We start from the raw sequence: 25,087 nt of genomic DNA, 5'->3' as shown, positions 1-25,087 counted from the left end.
GCAGAAATTGGGGTGGCCCTTTGCCGCCCTCTGGCACTCGGGTGCATGCAGGGACTGGAGTTCCATTGGGGGTCTCGAAGTATGGCTGGGGGGTGAGTCCAGGGCAGGGGAGGCCTAAACTTTCTCGTGGGCCTGGGGAGTACTCCTGCTCCTCCTAGCCCCACAAAGGAAAGTAAAATAAAAACTCACCGTGATGGCCCCCTCTGCTTCCAATCCTCTTCAGACTTGAGGTTATCTGGCAGGAAAGCTGCAGCAGCTTCCCCACTCAGGTCAGAGGTAAAATAAAGTCATCGGACCCCAATCTGCATATGTAAAGAAGGACCCACCAGCTTCAGGCGGGTGCTTTTGCCGCCTGCTCAGAGGAGCAAATTAAAATGGAAGACACCGGGATCCAGCGGGATATCACGGTAAGTCACTCAGTTGATTTTAACTGCCTACTCGCCCAGTTTCTGCGGGCAGGTAGGGTTAAATTCAACCCTATTATTTATTTGGCTCTATTTTCAGCTGGGTCAGAAACATAAACCACTTTGAAAAAATAAAATCTGTAGCCTTTTAAGGGTTGCTTTTCAGTGGGTTTCCGTGAGATCTTTGTTGATCCATATTGCAGTGAGTCAAGATGCTTAAGTTGCTCACTTGAACCAGTGAGAAGTGTGACACTTGATTTATTTCACTACAGACAGATTTAATGTGGTACCCACACATTTAACAATCCCAGATGAAGAAGTGGAGGTGAGAGCCCTGGAATCATTTAAAGTTGCTACAGTGGGAGACTTTAGGGCCATTATGAATTAATGAGCTAAGAATGCCCTTCCTCATTTGTAATTATCTTGTGATAATGATACACAGGACTTTTAATTGTATAGATAAGTGAGTTATCTGATGCAGCAGAGTCTGCGAGTTAAGTCCAAAGAACAACAACTTTCATTTATATAGTGCATTTAACATAGTAAAAATGTCTCAAGGCACTTCACAGGAGCATTATCAGATACATTTGAAACCGAGCCACATAAAGAGATATTAGGACAGGTGGTCAAAGAGGTAGGTTTTAAGGAGCAACATAAAGGAGGAGAGAGAGGCGGAGAGGCTTAGGGAGGGAATTCCAGAGCTTGGGGCGAGGCAGCTGAAGGCACAGCCGCCAATGGTGGTGGGATGAAAATTAGGATGGGCAAGAGGCCAGAATTATTAATTAATTCTGTATGATAATTATTAGTTACTGTTTCCTACATTGCAACAGTGACTATACTTCAAAAGTGCTTCATTGGCTGTAAAGTGCTTTGGGATGTCCTGAGGATGTAAAAGGCCATTATATAAATACAAGTTTTTCTTTCATTTTATGGAACTGCTGGAGAGAAGGAAAGGAAAGATAGGGAAATGTTTTTGCACAATTAATTATGGTGGATGAAAGCTTAAATTAGTGTACGTTTTTCTAAAGGTGTGCAGGATTGGTTCTTTATTGAATTGGTCAAAGGCAATTCTAGAGCTTACATTTAGTAATGCCTCTGTTCTTATTGTCATCATATAGTTTTGATATGTTGTATAATAACATTGCTATCTAGATGGATTCAGGATACCTATGTAGAGTCTACACCTACCATGAAATATGAGATGTAATGGGGAGAATATGCCAAGACAATGCACTACTTTTGAGGAGTTTAAAATTACAGTGTACTAAGGACAATACTCCCTTCCCTAAGGCGCATCTTTGAACAATGGACAAAGATTAATTCAATAATATTGCTTAAGTAACAGTTAATTATCATGTTTTTAAGTAGAGTGTAATGTAATCTTACAAGTAGTCATCTGGTGAGTAATACCTCAGATTGATCTTCCACATACTCTGGTCAGGGTGCTCAAAATATAATTGAGTATATTATATATTTGAAAAGGAAAAATTTGCATGGCTATGAGGCAACAGCAGGGGAGTGGGACTAATTGGTAGCTCTTCAAAGAGCTGGCACAGGCACAGTGGGCTGAATGGCCTCCTTCTGTGTTGTATGATTCTATGATTCACGACTAATCATTTACAATGCACATTTAGAGTCAACCCAGAGTTACTTTAAGCAAGATGTGGAGATGCCGGTGATGGACTGGGGTTGACAATTGTAAACAATTTTACAACACCAAGTTATAGTCCAGCAATTTTATTTTAAATTCACAAGCTTTCGGAGGCTTCCTCCTTCCAAACATTTACCTGAGGAAGGAGGAAGCCTCCGAAAGCTTGTGAATTTAAAATAAAATTGCTGGACTATAACTTGGTGTTGTAAAATTGTTTACAATTACTTTAAGCAATTTAGAGCAGAAGCCATCCCTCACCTGTAACCACTATCTCCATTATCATGGTAATGTTAGTTTTCTTGGCACCATTGCCTGTTCCAGTTCACTTTCCAGAGCAGAATTTGGGCCAAGAGGAGCATGTACACTATTGAGCCAAAGCTACTTCAGCTCAGTCCATTCCATAGGCAGTCTAAACATTGTCACACTTCAGCTACATAGCCTGGTCCCACACTGCTGTCAACCTCCTTTGCAAGGTATATCTGCAATATGACTGACAGTCCTGGAAAGCACATTTATATTGAGTGAGAACATAGTGAAAATTCAACTTTACTGATGTATAATCTAGAAAATGGTCCCATGATGTGATCAATTCTAGAACAGAATAAAAACGCCCTAATGCTAATCCCTGGATTGTACCGATAAAAGTTTAGTTTGTACAATTACTATCATTGTACTGGCTACAACGGCTTCCTTATTCGAACATATGAATTAAGAGCAGGAGTAGGCCATTCGGCCCCTCGAGTCTGCTCTGCTATTTGATAAGATCACGGCTGAGCTGATTGTGACCTCAACCCTACTTTCCCTCTACCTACTATAACCTTTGACTCCCTTGTTAATCAGGAATCTGTCTAACTCAGCCTTAAAAATATTCAATGACCCTGCCTCCACCGTTCTCTGGAGAAGGGAGTTCCACAGACTCACGACCCTCTGTGAGAAAAAGAACTCCCCTCATCTCCGTCTTAAATGGGAGACACCTTATTTTTAAACTGTGGCCCCTAGTTGTAGTCTCCAGGCTACACCCTCGGTGTAGTATCACCTTTTGACAGGACTGAGTACTATAGGGCGCAGCAATGGGCCTGGCTGTGGCCTCAGGGCTTTGTGACTGCTGTTCTCCAGTAGCAGCCAGAAGGTCCCAATGCTCAAACAAACTTGTGCGTTTTTTTAAAAAAGCCCGTTTACATTCGGACGTGTCTTCTGCCAGCTGCCAGGCCCCTTCTGACTCTCCAGTCTGAGGAGGATCCCAGCACAAGCCCCCAATACCAGATTCACGGGCCACCCCATCGAGGAACTCCCCCGGGCAGCACGCACACAAAATTAAGGCAGGAGGGATGAAAATTCCCCCCTCCCATTTAATGAAATTAGATCATTGGGTCTACACCCATTGCAGATGGAGCCCCTGCTGTGTGCCCTCCCCCCACTGTCCCTCCCCCTGGGAAGCCATGGGAATCCTGGGAAAATAAGACCATAAGAAACCATAAGAGATAGGAGCAGGAGTAGGCCATTCGGCCCCTCGAGTCTGCTCCGCCATTTAATGAGATCACTTTCCCGCCGTTTCCACATATCCTTTGACTCCCTTGCTGATCAAAAATTTGTCTAACTCAGCCTTAAATGTATTCAATGACTCAGCTTCCACAGCTTTTTGGGGTAAAGAATTCCAAAGATTCACAACCCTCTGGGAGAAGAAATTCCTCCTCATTTCCATCTTAAACGGGCGAACCCTTATTCTGAGACTATGCCCCCTAGTTTGAGATTCCCCCATGAGGGGTAACATCCTCTCAGCATCTACCCTATCGAGACGACATATAGGAGGTGCAGACCCAGCATAACGGATCTCTGCCCCAATTTGACGAACCATTGCACCCAGGGAATGGGTGTTTCTCGGGAGCAAATGTTAGGAAAATTGATCACAACATTTTAAACTTGGACTATGCAGCCACTGCAGAAAGGCACTATGCCGTGGTATTCGGTCCTACATTCAGAACTGTGGGAGTAAAGGCACTTCATGAACTCCATTCAATTGCTGCTAAATCACCAGTGCCTAACATTCAGATCCACTGCATCTCAATTTACTACTGGTATATTCATGTAGAAGGTGGTGTGACTTCCCCCACAAAAATGGTCACACAGGGTAATGAACCAATGTAATGCTAGTAGAACTGGAACCATATTCAATCACATGGCAAAGTAAAAAAAAAACACTCGTTTATAATATTTAAACATTTCACCTTGAAACTTCTGTTATTTTTTGTAAAAGTATTGACTTAAGTCTGTCAATAGTGATAAAAGCTGTTTGGATTGGGGTTCATAACATTGTGGTGCAAGGGTTTTTTTATACCATAATGTGCCAGAGGGTAAATTCAGTGCAGCCCACCCCTTAATAATTAGCTAAACTGGTATTTTTATTTCACTAGTAACCATTCACTGTAGTAAATCTGTGTTAAAATATGCACAGTGACAAAATCAAAAGCAAAATACCGCGGATGCTGGAAATCTGAAATAAAAACAGAAAATGCTGGAAAAGCTCAGCAAGTGAGGCAGCATCTGTGGAGAAAGAAACAGAGTTAATGTTTCAGATCGAAGACCTTTCATCAGAGCGCAAAGATGTTAAGAGTTAAAGTTTTTAAGCAAGTACAGAGCCAGGGAAGTGGAGGGGGGGGGGGGGTGGAGGGAAGGGGAGGAAAGGAAAGAACAAAAGGGAAGGACTGTGAAATAACCCACTCACCGATGCTCAGTTTGGATTCCGTCAGGACCACTTGGCTCCAGACCTCATTACAGCCTTGGTCCAAACATGGACAAAAGAGCTGAATTTCAGAGGTGAGGTGAGAGCGACTGCCCTTGACATCAAGGCAGCATTTGACCGAGTGTGGCACCAAGGAGCCCAAGTAAAATTGAAGTCAATGGGAATCGGGGAAAACTCTCCAATGGCTGGAGTCATACCTAGCACAAAGGAAGATGGTAGTGGTTGTTGGAGGCCAATCATCTCAGCCCCAGGACATTGCAGCAGGAGTCCCTCAGGGCAGTACCCTTGGCCCAACCATCTTCAGCTGCTTCATCAATGACCTTCCCTCCATCATAAGGTCAGAAATGGGGATGTTCGCTGATGATTGCTCAGTGTTCAGTTCCATTCGCAACCCCTCAAATAATGAAGCTGTCCTTGCCCGCATGCATCAAGACCTGGACAACATCTAGGCTTGGGCTCATAAGTGGCAAGTAATATTTGCGCCAGACAAGTGTCAGGCAATGACCATCTCCAACAAGAGAGAGTCTAACCACCTCCCCTTGACATTCAACGGCATTACCGTCACACCCCCACCATCAACATCCTGGGGGTCACCGTTGACCAGTAACTTAACTGGACCAGCCACATAAATACTGTGGCTACAAGAGCAGGTCAGAGGCTGAGTATTCTACGGTGAGTGACTCACCTCCTGACTCCCCAAAGCCTTTCCACCATCTACAAGGCACAAATCAGGAGTGTGATGGAATACTCTCCACTTGTCTGGATGAGTGCAGCTCCAACAACACTCAAGAAGCTCAACACCATCCAGGACAAAGCAGCCCGCTTGATTGGCACCCCATCCACCACCCTAAACATTCACTCCCTTCACCACTGGCGCACCATGGCTGCAGTGTGTACCATCCACAGGATGCACTGCAGCAACTCGCCAAGGCTTCTTCAACAGCACCTCCCAAACCCGCGACCTCCACCACCTGCACGTTCCCCTCCAAGTCACACACCATCCCGACTTGGAAATATATTGCCGTTCCTTCATTGTCACTGGGTCAAAATCCTGGAACTCCCTACCTAACAGCTCTGTGGGAGAACCTTCACCACACGGATTGCAGCGGTTCAAGAGGGCGGCTCACCACCACCTTCTCGAGGGCAATTAAGGATGTTGAATAAATGCTGATCTGAAGTTATTGAAATCAATGTTGAGTCCACAAACAGGACTGCCCTGGGAGACTCATTATTTTAGCCTGTTCTTGCCCCATGGAACTTATTTCCTTCTATCTTGACTCTCTTTTTCTCCCCTTATCCAGTATCTTCCGACCTACATCCGCGACTCTTCTGACACCCTCCCCCACTTTAACAGTTTCCAGTTCCCTGGCCCTAACCGCCTCCTTTTCAACATGGACGTCCAGTCCCTCTACGACTCTATCCCTCGCCAGGACACCCTGTGGGTCTCCACTTCTTCCTTGAATGAAGGCCCAACCGGTCCCCATCCACCACCACCCTCCTCCACCCGGCTGAACTTGTTCTTACGTTGAACAACTTCTCCTTTGACTCCACTCGCTTCCTCTAAATAAACGGTGTCGCTGTGGGAACCCGTATGGGACTCAGCTATGCCTGTTTTTTTGTGGGATTCGTGCAACATTCCTTGTTCCAGTCCTACTGAGGGCACCTCCCTCATATCTTTTTCCGGTACATTGATGACTGTATCGGTGCTGCTTCCTGCTCTCATCCTGCAACTTTGCTTCCAATTTCCACCCTTCCCTCACCTTCACATGGTCCATCTCTGGCTCTTCCCTTCCACGACTTCTCTATCTCCATTTCTAGGGATAGGCTGTCAACCAATATGTATTATAAGTCCACCGACTCCCACAGCTATCTTGATTACACTTCCTCCCACCCCGCTTCCTGTAAGGACTCTATTCCCTTCTCCCAGTTTCTCCATCTCCATCGCATCTGTTCTGACTATACCACTTTCCACACCAGTGCTTCTGATATGTCTTCCTTTCTCCTCAACCAAGGATTCCCCTCCAATGTAGCTGATAGGGCCCTCGACCATGTCCGTCCTATTTCCTGCACTTCTGCCCTCATCCCTTCCCTTCCCTCCCAGAACCATGATAGGGTCCCCCTAGTCTTCACCTTCCAACCCACCAGCCTCCAAGTTCAAGATATCATCCTCCACCATTTCCACCACCTCTAGCATGATTCCACCTCCAAACAGATCTTCCCCTCCTCTTTCAGCATTCTGAAGGGACTGCTCCCTCCGCGTCACCCTGGTCCACTCTTCCATCACCCCCAACATCCGCTCTCCTCCCCACGGCACCTTCCCTTGTGAGCACTGGAGATGCAACACCTGTCCCTTCACCTCCTCCCTTCCCATCATCCGGGGCTCCAAACATTCCTTTCAGGTGAAACAGCAATTTGCTTGTACTTCTTTCAGTTTAGTATACTGTATTCACTGCACTTAATGCGATCTCCTCTACATTGGGGAGACTAAACGCAGACTGGGTAATTGCTTTGCTGAACACCTCCGCACTGTCCACAAGCATGACCCTGACCTCTTGCCATTTTAATCCCCCTTCTCTGAGCTCACTGTCCTCGGCCTCTTACACTGTTCCAATGAAGCTCAATGTAAGCTCGAGGAACAGCACCTCATCTTTCATTTAGGCACTTTACAACCTTCCGGACTCAACACTGATTTTAATAACTTCAGATCATAACCACTGCTCCCATTTTTTCGGACAGCAAGTGCTGGTAATGGTTCTGCTGTTGCCATTTACAGCTACTCTAGACCCATCTTTTGTTTCTTAACCTGTCCCATTACCACCCTCCTTGCCTTGCACCATCATCCCTTTTGTCATTTAATCATTCTTGCCCTCTACCCCATCACAGACCTTCCTTTTGTTCTTTCCTCTACTTCCCCCCGCCCTTTCCCTGGCTCTGTACTTGCTTAAAAACTTTAACTCTAACATCTTCCTGTTCTGACAAAAGGTCTTCGACCTGAAACGTTAGCTCTGTTTCTTTCTCCACAGATGCTGCCTCACTTGCTGAGCTTTTCCAGCATTTTCTGTTGTTATGCACAGTGACAGTACTACTGCTAAAAGTACCATTACCACATAAATTGCAATTTTCTTCTTGGCAGAAATATGGGATCGAAAGTCTTTGGAATCAGGAAATGTGCTTTATTTTTCATTCAGTTGGCATATGTTTCTTTTTTTTGGCCCCTTAAGATTGTTTAACCTAACCCAGATACCAATTGTGGGGCTTCCGAGCCAACAGTGATAAAGCCCGACCTGAATCAACACTGTAAAGGCAAGAACATGCTTTCCCCTTCTATAGCACACAGATTTTTTTTTTGATTTTTCCATACTGGATAAAAAGAGAGATGATAAACAAGCACCACATAATCGTACTATGGCTGATAACCGCCTAGGGTCAGCCAGTAGAGGTCACTCAGCACTGCTTGCTAGACACTCTTAAGTGAATGGATTCTTGACTCATCAATTACTAAACCAAGCTTTTGATAATCTCCACAGCAGAACTGAGAGCCTGGTGTTGGCTCAACCCACCTTGCTATCAGAATGCAGCTCTGTGACCTTAAGAATAACACGAGTTTTTTTTTATGGCCACAGCTTTCTAAGCAGGACTTTAAATCTGATTAAACTAAACCCTGCCTGGAAAAAAAAATCTACCATCCGTCGCACAGATTTTGACTCCATTGCTTTGACTGGAAATGCTTGATGTTATACAGTCCTTTCCTGTTTTATTCACAAAATCTGATCTTTTCCACCATTTGTAAGCACCACTTTTAGATAAACCAGAGGCTCCACTGGACTCTGAGCAAGGAAGATTTCTACTACAGTCAAGTTCACTTAAATGAATAACTGGTAAAAGGATAAATATTTAAGAGAGTAATATCTCCAAGCACAAATCCCTTGTCTATCTTGTCCAATGATAGCTGTCCCTATTAAATGAATAACTGTTAAATGAATCAAATGTTTAAATGAATTTCATTTAAACATTGTACTGCCTCGATAAAGCCAATGTGTTAAGCCCTTTTTGCCAACCAATGTGTTAAACTCTTTAGTCAAGTGTTTTTGTCTAGGTGTGAAAATTGCCTAGTAACCAATTTGGTGATGTTTCAGAATCTTCACCTCAGCAGGTGCTAGGGCTCAAGCACTTTTGGCAATTGATGTGACAAATGCTTTTGTTTAGATGTGAAAATCGCCTCATCGGGTGCTAATGTTAGGCTTTATGATGCTTATAAAACCCATGTTTTAGCAGGGCGCAAACCCTTTGGTAACAAACTGGCCGCCAGCTCTATCTCTGTGAATAATGGAAATGCCACCTCTAAAGAAGAAAGTTCTTTCTCTTGCTGATAATTGATGTATCACCGGCATCTCCACATCATGATAATTGATGAACTGTTTTTCAAATGAGCGTGCAGCAGGTCATCGACCTGAAGCATTAACTCTGTTTCTTTCTCCACAGATGCTGCCTGACTTGCTGAGTATTTCCAGCATTTTCTGTTCTGATTTCAGATTTCCAGCATCCGCAGTATTGAAGTGTGTGGTATTGCTGGATGTGATTAATCTGTTTCCAAAGGTCCTTTTTTAAAAAAGATTTTATAAGTCCATTTTTAAAGATTTGTTGTGTTGCACTGTCATTTTTTAAAATCTTTCTTTCTCGGGATGTGGGCATCACTGGCAAGGTTGGCATCTATTGTCCACCCATTTATTGCTTGTTAGGCCGCTTCAGAGGGCAGCTAAGGGTCAACCACTTTGGTGTGGGACTGGAATCACATATAGGCCAGACCCACTAAGGACAGCAGGTTTCCTTCCCTAAAGGACATACATGAACTAGTTGGGATTTTATAACAACCCAACAACTTCATGGTCACTTTTACTGATGCCAGCTTTACATTTCCAGGTTTTTTTTCAACTGAATTCAAATGTTCAACCTGCTATGGTGAGATTTGAACTCGCGTTCTCTGGATTGTTAGTCCAGGCCTCTGGATTACTAGTCTAGTAACATAACCACAACACCACCGTACACGCAACAATGTGTACATTATAATGAAGCAAATCACATAAATACACTTTCAATTATCCATAACAACTGTGTGACTGTTTTTACAACACTGTAATTCGAATCCAGTTTGCATTCCATTGTTAACTTCTTGCCAAACTTGGTACAACAGTTAAAATGAAAGAAAGAATAGAACGGTTAAAATTAAATAAAATTACTTGACATTGAATAAAATTATTTGACACAATCATTATTCATTTAACTGCTGTTGAATTAGGTGACATTTAACACTGGGCTTTACTGCATTATGTTTTAGCTTTTTTTGGGTTCTTTCTGATGAATTCTCCTAGCTTTTTCTATCAAGCACTGAGCCAAATACATTCGCAATGCCAGTCACAAGATTGCAACCAGTCTGGTTCAGCCTGAGACCATGGCTGGGGACTGGGATGGAATTGGAGGTGAGGGTACAGAGTTTGTTGGGGAGGGGTGGAGGGACAAATATGATGGGTTCAGTCTACCCAGTGTTTAACTGGAGGAGAGTGTGGCTCATTCAAGACTTGATTTTGAACAAGCAGTTTGACAACACCGATGCAGTGGAGGAGTTGAGAGAGAGGTGGTGGAGAGGTAGAGCTGGGTGTCGTCATCGTTGTGGAAGCTGACCCCTTGCCTATAGACAATGCCATCAAGAGGCAGCGTATAGATGAGGAAGAAGTGCCTGCTGATCTGTGAATGAGCAGACCCCATTGCACCAAGGACATTTTTGAAGCCTGTAACAACTGATGTCTCCATTTTGCCAAAAAATTAGCTGTAGTTTTCATAGTGGTAGGTACATTACAGCTGAAGGCCTGTGTGATTTACCCACCTACAGCTCAGTGGGCACAGTGTTCTGGACACTGGTGGCAGGAGCAGGCTGGACTTGGCAAAGGGTGAAGTTGTTGTGTATGAGTTGGTAAAGTGCACAATGTTGTGTTATGGGCACCTATGGGAAGGTACAGAGAAAGTGAAAGATTGTAAGAGAACCTGCTATTACTGGCATAAATAAGAGGTGACAGTACACCCACGTTGCTGCCTCTCCGAGCGAGATCTTTGAATTTTTTTTCTTGTTGTTGGAGACATGTCCTCTGGTCAGTGCTGCTGGAATAAAAGTAGGTTCAGATGCAAGTGATTGGGGTGGACTTTGGGTGTGTTCTGCACTTGCACTCAGGAGGAGGGGTTGAAGATTGCCTGAATCCAATGTGTATATCCAGGGTGCTGATTGTTGCTGCACCTGGAACACTGCCCTGCCATTTGTAGGAAAGTTGGTTCTCATTTACCCCCTCATCCTTAAAATCTCCCCACAACACACAACACACCATGGTCAGAAAAGCTGCTCCACTAGTAATGCTCTGTAATCAGCCAATAGTGCTGAAGAGTAGCCTATGCACCTCGTCCTTCAATTTCCTGTGGGTCAGCACCTGGCCTCAACTCTCTGCCTCCTCCTGATATGATGTGGAGATGCCGGTGATGGACTGGGGTTGACAATTGTAAACAATTTTACAACACCAAGTTATAGTCCAGCAATTTTATTTTAAATTCACAAGCTTTCGGAGGCTTCCCTCTTCGTCAGGTGAACGATGTGAAATGAAATCCTCGAAATGAAATCTTATTTATAATTCACAGAACAATGCTTGGTGATTACAGACAGTTTTTTCAACTGCCCGTTGCCAAGGCAATCAGTGTGCAGACAGACAGGTGTTACCTGCCAGGTCTCACAGAATATACAAATCACCAAAAAAAAACAACAAACAAAAAAAAAGAGATAGAGAGGTAGAAACATAGAAAAGACAGCAACTGACCCGTTATATTAAAAACAGATAACATTTGTTCGCTGTTTAAAGGCGAGTAGTGGAGGTGTGGGGATGGCCATAGCGAGGTGTTTGTCCTCATTGATGACATGTTGAAGGCTGCGGAGAACATGGCGTAGTTTCTCCGCTCCGGGGAAGTACTGGACGACAAAGGGTACTCTGTTGGTTGCGTCCCGTGTTAGTCTCCTGAGGAGGTCTATGCGATTTTTTGCTGTGGCCCGTCGGAACTGTCGATCGATGAGTCGAGCGTCATATCCCGTTCTTACTAGGGCGTCTTTCAGCGTCTGTAGGTGTCCATCGCGTTCCTCCTCGTCTGAGCAGACCCTGTGTATTCGCAGGGCCTGTCCATAGGGGATGGCCTCTTTGACGTGGTTAGGGTGGAAGCTGGAAAAGTGGAGCATCGTGAGGTTGTCCGTGGGCTTGCGGTAGAGTGAGGTGCTGAGGTGCCCGTCTTTGATGGAGATTCGTGTGTCCAAGAAAGAAACTGATTCTGAGGAGTAGTCCATGGTGAGCTTGATGGTGGGATGGAACTTGTTGATGTTATCGTGTAGTCTCTTTAGTGATTCCTTGCCGTGGGTCCATAGAAAGAAAATGTCGTCGATGTATCTGGTGTATAGTGTTGGTTGGAGGTCTTCTGCAGTGAAGAAGTCCTGCTCGAACTTGTGCATGAAAATGTTGGCGTATTGGGGTGCGAATTTGGTCCCCATGGCTGTTCCGTGTGTTTGGGTAAAGAACTGGTTATCGAAGGTGAAGACATTGTGATCCAGGATGAAACGGATGAGTTGTAGGATGGCGTCTGGAGATTGGCTGTTGTTTCAGCATTTATACATCATAGAACAATACATGGTGTTTACAGACTGCCCCTGCAACTGCCCGTTGTCAAGGCAATCACCATGTTCAGACAGAGAGGTGTCACCTACAGAACCCCCGAATACACATTCAACAAAAAAACAAACAGGAAAAAAAAAGAGAGAGAGAGGCAGAAACATCCGGAAGGCAGAGAAAGCCAGCAAATGACCCATTATATTAAAAACAGATAGCTTTTGTTCGCTGGTGGGGTAACGTGTAGCGTGACATGAACCCAAGATCCCGGTTGAGGCCGTCCTCATGGGTGCGGAACTTGGCTATCAACTTCTGCTCGACGATTTTGCGTTGTTGTGTGTCTCGAAGGCCGCCTTGGAGAGCACTTACCCGAAGATCGGTGGCCGAATGTCCCTGACTGCTGAAGTGTTCCCCGACTGGGAGGGAACCCTCCTGTCTGGCGATTGTTGCGCGGTGTCCGTTCATCCGTTGTCGCAGTGTCTGCATGGTCTCGCCAATGTACCATGCTCCGGGGCATCCTTTCCTGCAACGTATGAGGTAGACAACGTTGGCCGAGTCACAGGAGTATGAACCATGCACCTGGTGGGTGGTGTCCTCTCGTGTGATGGTGGTATCTGTGTCGATGATCTGGCATGTCTTGCAGAGGTTACCGTGGCAGGGTTGTGTGGTGTCGTGGACGCTGTTCTCCTGAAAGCTGGGTAATTTGCTGCGAACGATGGTCTGTTTGAGGTTGGGTGGCTGTTTAAAGGCGAGTAGTGGAGGTGTGGGGATGGCCATAGCGAGGTGTTTGTCGTCATTGATGACATGTTGAAGGCTGCGGAGAACATGGCGTAGTTTCTCCGCTCCGGGGAAGTACTGGACGACGAAGGGTACTCTGTTGGTTGCGTCCCGTGTTTGTCTTCTGAGGAGGTCTATGCGATTTTTCGCTGTGGCCCGTCGGAACTGTCGATCGATGAGTCGAGCGTCATATCCCGTTCTTACCAGGGCATCTTTCAGAGTCTGTAGGTGTCCATCCCGTTCCTCCTCGTCTGAGCAGACCCTGTGTATTCGCAGGGCCTGTCCATAAGGGATGGCCTCTTTGACGTGGTTAGGGTGGAAGCTGGAAAAGTGGAGCATCGTGAGGTTCTCCGTGGGCTTGCGGTAGAGTGAGGTGCTGAGGTGCCTGTCTTTGATGGAGATTCGTGTGTCCAAGAAAGAAACTGATTCTGAGGAGTAGTCCATGGTGAGCTTGATGGTGGGATGGAACTTGTTGATGTTATTGTGTAGTCTCTTCAGTGATTCTTCGCCATGGGTCCATAGAAAGAAAATTTTGTCGATGTATCTGGTGTATAGCGTTGGTTGGGGGTCCTGTGCAGTGAAGAAGTCCTGCTCGAACTTGTGCATGAAAATGTTGGCGTATTGGGGTGCAAATTTGGTCCCCATGGCTGTTCCGTGTGTTTGGGTAAAGAACTGGTTATCGAAGGTGAAGACATTGTGATCCAGGATGAAGCGGATGAGTTGTAGGATGGTGTCTGGAGATTGGCTGTTGTTGGTGTTGAGTATTGATGCTGTCGCAGCGATGCCGTCATCATGGGGGATACTGGTGTATAGTGCCGAGACGTCCATCGTGGTGAGAAGTGTTCCTGGTTCAACTGGTCCGTGGGTACTCAGTTTTTGTAGGAAGTCTGTAGTGCCGCGACAGAAGCTGGGGGTTCCCTGTACGATGGGTTTCAGGATGCCCTCGATGTATCCAGAGAGGTTCTCACATAGGGTTCCGTTGCCTGATACGATAGGACGTCCGGGTGTGTTGGCTTTGTGTATCTTTGGGAGGCAGTAGAAGTCTCCCACGCGGGGAGTACGTGGGATGAGAGTGCGTAGGATGTTTTGAAGGTCTGGATCGAAGGTCTTGATCAGTTTGTTGAGCTGGTGGGTGTGTTCTTTGGTCGGATCTGCGGGTAACCGTCTGTAGTGTTCCTGGTTGTCCAGTTGTCGGTATGCTTCTTTGCAATAGTCCGTTCTGTTCTGTATGACGATGGCTCCTCCTTTGTCCGCTGGTTTGATGACGATGTTGCGGTTGGTCTTGAGAGCGTTGATGGCGTTGCGTTGTGCTCGGGTGACATTCTGGACTGTCTTCTGAGTGTGCCTGATGAATCTGGCATTGACGCATTTCCTGACAGCTTGGGCATACATGTCAAGCTGAGGGCAGCGACCCTCCGGAGGAGTCCAGTTTGACTGTTTCCTCTTCGGTTGCTGTACCGCGGATCCCTCTGTCTGCTGTTCCGGATCCTCCTGATATGATCAAATGACCTACAATTGGACCACGTAACTGTTGGACTCGCAGAATATTGATCCAATATGCCACCAGCACATAGTTTTTTTTTAATAATACAGGCAACTTGAATACTTCAGATCAAACCCTTATTCATGATATGAACATTGAGCAGATCTCAAAATATAATGATCCCCATTGGTAGAAATACTAGCAAACTGGGAGATGTTGAAACATAGGAACAAAAGTAGGCCACTCAGCCCTTCAAGCCTATTCCGCCGTTCTATTAGATCATGGCTGATCCGTACCTCAACTCTATTTACTCGCCTTTTCTCCATGTCCCTTGGTATCCTTAACTAACAAAAATCTATCAATCTCAGTCTTGAAAATTTCAATTGACCCAGCATTCACAGTCTTTTGAGGGTGAGTGTTCCAGATTTTCACTACCCTGCGAAAGCTCTGGTTGCTCAGATGTTGACGTAATAAGGTGCTTTTCTTCTGAATTAACTCCATTTATTTTCCCACTAAACTATGTAATTTGTAAATGATTCCTTCTGAGTCGTTTTGAGAAGTTCTATATGCTGATCTCAGTAGTTCTGTGCCAGATCAGAATTAAAACTGAGGGCCCAGTTCACTTAATGAGTCTCTTCGGGCTGAAATGTTTCAGTTTCCCTTGAACAACTTTTAATATGCCCCCAATGCTTTTATTTGCCTACTCCTTAGCGCTGAATAAATTAACTGTAAAACTGAATACAGGGTCATACTTTTTGTTTTACGGTGTTGGTAGTCATGGTAACACACATTCCTGCTTTGTACCAAGGAATTGCAGGGTAGACAGAGAACACAATTCAGAACTAGAGGTCATAAAAACAGACTGGTCCAAATCAATTACTGTCTAAACTTATCAAGCCTGAAGGAGTAGGCACCACCAGCCAAGTAAGGAGCATCAAAGATTAGACTACATGGCTCCTGAGAACTATAAGGAAGCAAGGAGTACAAACCCATTGAGGACCAGGCCAAACACATACCAACCAAAAATTGGGGAAAACTGCCTTGAAAAGTGAAGAGGCCGTGGTCCTACCTGAAAATCCAAAAACATGAATAGCTTCAGGAAGGAGGTGAGCGACCAATATTGCAGACAGGGAGAAAGAAAAGGAAATGGGGAAATGATTAAGAAAGAACAAAAATGAAAGCGGGATCAGAAAAGCACTGAAGGATAGGTCAAAGAAAGAGGGATATAAAGGTGTAATGCAGGATCGTCCAATCTCTAGATCCAACTGGTCCCCATCTCATTCAGCCCACAAGAGCTACACTGAGAAGGTGAGTCAGGGTCTGACAGTGGCATAGAAAAGGAAACGATCCCCACAAAAATCTCATTTCAGAAAGACAGATTGCATAACTTTTTCTGTGTGGACAGTTCTCCAAAGTCACGATGAAGAGTTAAGGTATACTGTGATGGACTGCTTTCACTTCTTTTTATTTCAAAATATACTTTATTTCATGAAATTTAAGGATACACACAATTCAGTGTAAATACACAATTACAATTCAAAACAATAGAATACGGATCATACACACACCGATCCAGTCATTACAGTTCAAAACACAGCAGCTATCTTCGAATACATTTTGTACAATACAAGGTGGGGTGGCTTTACACAGTGGCCTTTCCCCATAGAGCCTTTGCGTAGGCCACGGCTCGCTTCAGTGCGTCCCATAGCACTTACTCCTGGACCATGTAGTGTGCCAGTCGGCAACACTCGGTCGTGGACAGCTCCTTCAGCTGGAAGACCAGCAGCTTTCGGGTGAACCAAAGGGCCTCCTTCACCGAGTTGATGGTCTTCCAGCAGCAGTTGATATCTGTCTCGGTGTGCGCCCCAGGGAACAGTCCGTAGAGCACAGCATCCTGTGTTACCGAACTGTTGGGGATGAACTGGGACAGATACCAACGCATCTCTCTCCCCACCTTCTGCACGAAGGGGCAGTCCATCAGGAGGTGGATGAGGGTCTCGTCCCTGCTGCGGCCTCGAGGGCAGCTCACGGTGGCGCTGAGATTCCGTGCGTGTTGGAAAGACCGCACTTGGAGGGCCCTTCTCACCACTATCCTAGCTACATCCTGGTGCCTGTTGGTCAGTTCTGGCGATGAGACGTTCTGCCAAATGGGATCAAACGTCTGGTCGGGAAACTGCCCGATCGGATCAACCCTCTCCTTTCCCTGCAGAACCCCCAGAACGTTCTGTGTCGACCACTGTCTGATGGCCTTGTGGTCGACGGGGTTCCTCCTCAGGAACTTCTCCACCTGGGACAGGTGGTGAGGTACGGTTCAGCTGGACGGGCCATCCTTCATCTGCTCGGCCAGCGTGGCCAGACCCAGCCTTCAGTGTGGTGGACAGGTGAAAACTCAGCATGTAGTGATACTTGGTGTTTGCGTACTGGGGCTCCACTCACAGCCTGAGGTAGCCACACACAAAGGTGGCCATCAGGATCAAAGCAGTATTGGGGACGCCCTTCCCCCTCCTTTGTCTGGGGGCTTGTACATGGTGGTCCAGCGGTCACGCTCTACGTTGGGCCTCCAGACAAAGTGGAAGATAGCTCGCGTGACTGACAGTGGAGCAGCAAGGAATGGGTCAGACTTCGGCTACATAGAGTAACACCATGAACACCTCTCACGTTATCACTAGGTTCCTGCCGACCATGGAGTGGGAGCGCCCACCCCCCATACAAAGCTTCTGATTGGCGTTGGCCACCTGCTCCCTCCCACTTCTTGGTGTTGGTCTGGGGCCCTCCAAACCAGATCCCCAGCACCTTCAGGTAGTCGGACCCGACAGTGAAGGGGACAAAGAATTGGGTCTCCCACCTGCCAAAGAACATGGCCTCACTCTTATTACGGTTCACTCTGGCCCCCGAGGCCAGTTCAAACTGGTCGCAGATGCCCATCAGTGTGTGGACTGACTGCTGATCGAAGCAGAAGATGGTGACATTGTCCACGTACAGGGAGGCCTTGACCTGAGAACCTCTGTTGCCTGGGATTGTCACCCCCCTGATACCTGTGTCCTTCCTGATGGACGCGGCAAACAGCTTGATACAACATACGAACAAGACCACAGAAAGAGGACAGCCCTGACTGACTCCAGATCTGATCGGAAAGCTCTCCGACTCCCATCCGTTGATTAGGATTGCACTGCAGATATTCGCGTGAAGCAGTCAGATCCAATCGCAGATTCCTTCCCCAAACCCCATTTTGGAGAACACGTCCATCGTATACGTGTGGGATATTCTATCAAAGGCCAGCTCCTGGTCCAGGCTGATGAGGTAGGTGTTCACCTCCCTGTCCTGCACGGGGTCGATCGTATCCCTGAGCAGCACAAGGCTATCAGAGATCTTCCTGCGGGTGCAGTACAGGTCTGATCAGAGTGAATCACCCGCTCCAGAGCAGACTTGAGCCTGTTGGCGATGGCCTTAGACAGAATCTTGTAGTCGACATTTAGCAAGGAAATGGGTCACCAATTTCTGATTCCTTTCCTCTCCCCCTTCTGCTTGTAGATGAGGGTGATGATGCCTTTCCTCATGGACTCTGACATGCTGCCCGCCAGAAGCATACCCCCGTACACTTCCAGTAGGATTGGGTCCATCCAGTCCCACAGTGCAGAGTACAACTTGACTGGTAAACCGTCGCTTCTGGGAGCTCTACTCTTCTCGAAGGACCGGTCGGCCTTTGTCAGCTCGTCCAAAATCGGCTGCTGATCCATGCTCTTCCGCTCGCTGACGTCTAAGACCTCTATGATAGAGGACAGGAAGGACTGGGAGGCCGTGCTGTCTGTGGGCTTCGCGTCATACAGCCCTGCATAAAAGGACTTGCTGACCCTCAGTATGTCGGCCTGTGAGGACATCAGCGAGCCCTCTTCCTCTTTCAGGCTGCTGATCACAGAGGTGTCTCTGTGCAGTTTCTGGAAGAAGTGCGAGCACTTCTCTCCCTGATCAACAGAGCAGACTCTGAACCGGAAGATGATCTCTGAGGCCTCGAAGGCAAAGAGCGAGGCTTGCTGGCTCTTCATCTCTCTGAGTTCCTCCCCGATATCGACCCCCATCGACTGCAGCTGGAGCAGACCCTGCATGATTTTCTGGAGTTGTGACACTTCCCTCTGTTTTTCTCTTGCCTTCTGAACACCTTTGAGGATGAAGAACCTCTTGATGTTGGCCTTGATCGCTTCCCACCAGTGCACCGTGGAATCAAAGAGGGGTTTCACGGTCCTCCAAACTGTGTAATCCCTCCTTAGTTCCTCGATGTTCTCCAGGGTCAACAGTCTCACGTTCAGCTTCCATATCCCCCTGCCCACCCTCTGGTCCTCTTGTGTTTGACAGTTGGCCAGTAGGAGGCAGTGGTCAGAGAAGAACACTGGTCGGACATCCATGGTTCTGACCTTGAGCGTTGGGGACACAAATACGAAGTCTATCCTGGAACGGACGGACCAGTCTGGCCTGGACCAGGTGTACCTCTGCGGCGCTCCGTCTGCAGGGTTGCTGAAGACGTCACGAATCTTTGCGTCTTTCACCGCCTCCATCAGGCGTTTGGATGTGGTGTTCGGTATACCACCGCCCCTGCTGGATCGTCCAGCCACATCAATGATGCAGTTGAAGTCTCCGGCGAGAACAGCCGGCGTGGAGTTGCCGGCAGCAGCGAGAGATGCTGGAGGACCTCCAGCCGCTCACTCCTGAGGGTCGGGGTGTACACATTGATCAGTCGGAGCGGGGCGTTTTTATACAGAACATCTGCTATGAGCAGGCAGCTCCCCACCACCTCCTTAACCTCAGTGATGATGAATTGGCTCCCCAGGCCCGAGGAACGACTACCATTGCTTCCCGACCAGATCGACCGCCCATGGGTCCAGATGCGTGACCACTGCCGGTAGTTGCTGAGGTGCGGGATCCCGCACTCCTGCACGAACAGCAGGTCCCTCTTGACCCTGGACAGGTAGTTCAGGGTCGCAGCACATCGCATAGTCAATTTAATACTAGGCACGATTATGGATGCAATTTTTAAAGCCATTTTAAATATACAAAAGGACAACCATTAAGGTCCTACAATTGCATCAGTCTCCTCCATTTCCAACCCTCGATCCAGATTCTGCACGTGTGTGATGTGCAGGAACTTCTGGATGGAACTTGGGCTGAAGAACGAGGCCTGTCTTCCGTTGGGGGAGTGTCCGCACTCAGGAGTTGTCGGCGGGGTTTCGTGGGGTGATGTGCCTGTGAGATCCATGACCAGGTCCAACTCCTCAGCATTCACTATGGTTCTCTCTCCGCTGACCGTCGTGCTGCTCCCGATTTCCCGAAGTTGGGGGACTTGGCTTTCCGCGTTGCTTCTCCCAATTTCCCAAAGTTGGGGGACCTCGCTCTCCGCGTTGCTGCTCCTGATTTCCCAAAGTTGGGGGACCTCGCTCTCCGCGTTGCTGCTCCTGATTTCCCAAAGTTGGGGGACCTCGCTCTCCGCGTTGCTGCTCCTGATTTCCCAAAGTTGGGGGACCTCGCTCTCCGCGTTGCTGCTCCCGATTTCCCAGAGTTGGGGTGCGCTGGGTGCGACACTGCTCCTGGTGCCCCAGAGCTGGGTGTTACTGCTCCCAAGTTCCTGGAGCTGGAACGTCATGTCGGTGTCACTGGTCACCGTCGCGTTTTGCCGCTTCCTTTGATGAAGGTGGGGTTTCCCCCTTTACCTTGTTCATCAGCTGAGGCGTGGTCACTGTTGTCCGCTGGGGACTGTAAGCACCTCTTCCTGTTGGTCACACCTTTGGCATTCGTTCCTCTGATCCAACGGGACTTCCTCTTTTTCTTTTCCTGTGTCATCCATCCTCGTTCCGCCCCTAGGTCACTTTCCATGGACTCTGTGTTCTCAGTGGAAGTCTTGGGGCTGGGTGTCGGGGCTTGGTTGATTTCCTCGACTCTCCCTTCCTGCTCTTTGTCCTCCTCCTGGCCGTTGGCTCTTCCACGTGGGGCCACAGCAGTGGGGAGGGATCTGACCTCCTTTGAGGCAGCCACAGCTGCTACTCTCTTCTCCCGCGTCACCTGTGTGTAGCTGTGTCTGCGGTTTGGGCAGGTCTTGTACAGGTGACCAGCCTCTCCACACAGGGTTTTAGCACTTGGCCTTCTGACAGTCCAGTGTTTGGTGGCGCTCCTTCTTGCAGATCACCGCCTTGCAGGAGGCTGCCTCATCCCCAGATTTGCCACAGAAGCGACACACTCTGGGCCCACCACATATCCACGACTCATCCCAATCGCAAAGCTTGAGGTGAACAATGTTTCCCTCCTCATCCACCCTCACCTTGATGCTCCTCTTGCTGGCCCAGATCCCGAACATTTCCACGATGTCGACGCTCCAAACTGTTCCGTCCACGTATCTCTTGAGGAACATCAGTACATCCATGATGGGCACGTGGGGGTTGAACGTGTGGACGTTCGGCGTCCGTTCCTTCTCCTACGGGAGCGCGAAGAGCGGCTCCGTGGTGAGGAGCAACAGCGATGCTTCCTTCCCCTTCTCCTTGAAAGCCTGGAGCATCTTCAGGCACCCTGCGACATCCCTGAAAGTCACGTCAAAGTTTCCGCTCTTGGGGAAAAAGGTGTCGGTAGCCTTGAACCCACTGGCTTCGAGAAGCACCTTCACGAAGATGTTGTGTTGCCACAGTGAGGTTCCTTCGCCCGTCCTTGCGGTCAGCCTGATGGTGTTGCGCAGGTGCTCAGGAACCTCTGGCCACATGTCCGCTGCAAAAAAATTGTTTTTACGCTACTGGAGAAAGGTTTTAGATTGGTCTTCGGCCAGCATTAGAATCCACCTCTACGTCAGCAAAGCTCCATTTGGTTATAGCTGTTTCTACTTGCTCGTCCTGGGGCCCGATCTTCGTGATCATTGGAACGCCCCTGCCAGGTCTGTTTTCACAGGTTTGCAAGATAGTGAGGAGAGGGAACGTGTTTAAGATAATCGCAAAAATAAATAGAGGGAGGTTGAAAAGACGTTCTTCACACAGAGGGAGGGGAAAGAAATCACCTTCAAAGCATTGTTGAAGCTGAGTCCCCAAATTCTTTTAAAAGACAATTGGTAAAAGAGACTTGAAAAGGGGAAATATTAAAGGATAGTGAAACTGAGCATGAAGGTGGGATTAGACTAGTATAAATGCTCTCATTGTTCCAAATATCAACATACAAAGAAAAAGGGCTCATTACCTGGAAATCCTTCATTGGCAGCAATCCAAATGTGGTTTATTAACACAAAGGAAATACACATTGAAAGAATGTTGAGAGTAATGAAATACACTTGATTGTGTACATGGGCAAAAATGTGATAATTTTTAAATGGTTCCTGTTATATATGATTTTTTTCTACATTCAGCAGTTAAACGAACGCTGGATGATTTTGTTTTCAAACAGATGAAGACCATGCCCCTGAATTTTCCTGATCTCTTGATCAGCAGAATCCCGAGAAATGGCTGAAAATGGGCATTTACTCTGGTTCTCCGGGGCTTCCCTGATCTCCTACCCAAATTAGAAACGTAGGAGCAAGAGTAGGCCATTCAGCCCCTCATGCCTGTTCCACCATTCAATTAGATCACGGCCGATCTGTACCTCAACTTCATTTACCCGCCTTTGTTCCATATACTTTGACACCCTTGCCTAACAAAAATCTATCAATTTGTCTTGAAAATTTCAATTCATTCAGCATCCACAGCCTTCTGGGGAAGCGAGTTCCAGATTTCCACTGCCCTTTGTGTGAAAAAGCGCTTCCTGATTTCACTCCTAAATGGCCCAGCTCTAATTTTAAGATTATGCCCTCTTGTTCTGGATTCCCCCACCAGAGGAAATTGTTTCTCTGTATCTACACTATTGAATCCCTTAATCATTTAAATACCTCAATTAGATCACCCCTCAAACTTCTAAACACAAAGGAATACAAGCAAAGTTTAGGCAACCTGCCCTCATAATTTAGCCCTTTAAGCCCTGGTATCATTCTAGTGAATCTGTGCTGTACCCACTCCAAGGCCAATATATTTTTCCTGAGGGTCGATGCCCAAAACTAAATGCAGTACTCCAGATGGGGTCTAACCTAGGCTCTGTACAACTGAATCATCATTTCCTCACCTTTGAGTTCCAATCCCCTTGAGATAACGGCCAACGTTCCATTAACTTTTTTGATTACTTTTTGTACCTGTGCACTAGCTTTTAATGACTTGTGTACATGGACACCTAAATCCCTTTGCTCTCCACAGCTCCAAGTCTCTCGCCATTAAGAAAATATTCCGATTTGTCATTCTCAGATCCAAAGAGGATGACCTCACACTTCCCCATATTGAACTCAATCTGTTACAATTGTGCCCACTTACTTAGTCTGTCTATGTCCCTTTGTAACTTCCTGCTTGAATCCACAATTTTCTGTGCCTCCTAACTTAATGTCATCTGCAAACTTGGATATACAAATCTCTATTTCTTCTTATATGGTGAAAAGCTGAAGCCCCAGTACAGATCCCTGGGGAACACTACTTGTTGCATCCTGTCAATGAGAGAATTAACCTTTTATTCCTACTCTTTGTCTCCTACCTCACAACCAATTGCTGACCCATGTACAAATTCCAGCAGGTGATTGGGAGAATTTAGGGCCCCTCTCTTGTAAATTTGAGTTTGAATAATTTTCTGACCACTTGTGTAAATATTCTTGTTGTCTATGTGATGCATAATGGAATTTAATCTAAAATCTGAAACCAATTTGTAATTACAGTTTGAGAGTTTGCTGTCGGTTACATTTTGTGTACTGTAATAACCCAGGGCTTTTAATTTCAATTGTTCTTATTTGTTTTGACTAATTATAAAAAATATATAATTGTAAACAATTTTACAACACCAAGTTATAGTCCAGCAATTTTATTTTAAATTCACAAGCTTTCGGAGATTTTCTCCTTCCTCAGGCAAATGTTTCAAGATCTCCTTGAAGCCTACGCATTTATACATATTGAACAATACATGGTGTTTACCGACTGCCCCTGCAACTGCCCGTTGCCAAGGCAATCACCGTGTTCAGACAGAGAGGTGTTACCTGCAGAACCCCCGAATACACATTCAACAAAAAAACAAACAGGAAAAAAAACAGAGAAAAAAAAAAACACAGAGAGAGGCAGAAACATCCGGAAGGCAGAGAGAGCCAGCAAATGACCCATTATATTAAAAACAGATAACATTTGTTCGCTGGTGGGGTAACGTGTAGCGTGACATGAACCCAAGATCCCGGTTGAGGCCGTCCTCATGGGTGCGGAACTTGGCTATCAATTTCTGCTCGACGATTTTGCGTTGTCGTGTGTCTCGAAGGCCGCCTTGGAGTACGCTTACCCGAAGGTCGGTGGATGAATGTCCATGACTGCTGAAGTGTTCCCCGACTGGGAGGGAACCCTCCTGTTTGGCGATTGTTGCGCGGTGTCCGTTCACCGCGCAACGGACACCGCGCAACAATCGCCAAACAGGAGGGTTCCCTCCCAGTCGGGGAACACTTCAGCAGTCATGGACATTCATCCACCGACCTTCGGGTAAGCGTACTCCAAGGCGGCCTTCGAGACACACGACAACGCAAAATCGTCGAGCAGAAATTGATAGCCAAGTTCCGCACCCATGAGGACGGCCTCAACCGGGATCTTGGGTTCATGTCACGCTACACGTTACCCCACCAGCGAACAAATGTTATCTGTTTTTAATATAATGGGTCATTTGCTGGCTCTCTCTGCCTTCCGGATGTTTCTGCCTCTCTCTGTGTTTTTTTTTCTCTGTTTTTTTTCCTGTTTGTTTTTTTGTTGAATGTGTATTCAGGGGTTCTGCAGGTAACACCTCTCTGTCTGAACACGGTGATTGCCTTGGCAACGGGCAGTTGCAGGGGCAGTCGGTAAACACCATGTATTGTTCAATATGTATAAATGCGTAGGCTTCAAGGAGATCTTGAAACATTTGCCTGAGGAAGGAGAAAATCTCCGAAAGCTTGTGAATTTAAAATAAAATTGCTGGACTATAACTTGGTGTTGTAAAATTGTTTACAATTGTCAACCCCAGTCCATCACTGGCATCTCCACATCAAAAAATATATACAGTACTTTAGTATGTTCAAATAGTTGACTTTGTGAAAACTCACTAATGATAGCAATTTTCTTTCAAAAGTAAAAGCCACTGGAAAGTTGCGACTTGATGGGCCAGATGGCCTGTTACTGTGCTGTAATGTTCTGAAATATGATGCCGTTCATGCAGTGAGAGAGTAATATCTAGTACCACAGAGCTGGAATACAGCAAATGTTTCGAACCCATTTCATTTTCAGTGTATATCCCTGGAACCACTTGGTTTGC

The 25,087-nt window shown here is 46.7% G+C and overlaps 1 protein-coding gene across 1 annotated transcript in view; it reads left to right on the top strand.

The window, feature by feature from the left end:
- Positions 1 to 25,087, top strand: part of LOC137332346 (E3 ubiquitin-protein ligase HECW1-like) — a 316,523-nt gene that overhangs the window by 187,171 nt on the left and 104,265 nt on the right. The window lies entirely within an intron of this gene.

The sequence above is a fragment of the Heptranchias perlo genome, chromosome 2 (assembly GCF_035084215.1).
Source record: "Heptranchias perlo isolate sHepPer1 chromosome 2, sHepPer1.hap1, whole genome shotgun sequence".
Lineage (NCBI taxonomy): Eukaryota > Metazoa > Chordata > Chondrichthyes > Hexanchiformes > Hexanchidae > Heptranchias > Heptranchias perlo.
The sequence above is the reverse complement of the archived record's forward strand: the minus strand, read 5'-3'. Positions and strand labels throughout refer to the sequence as shown.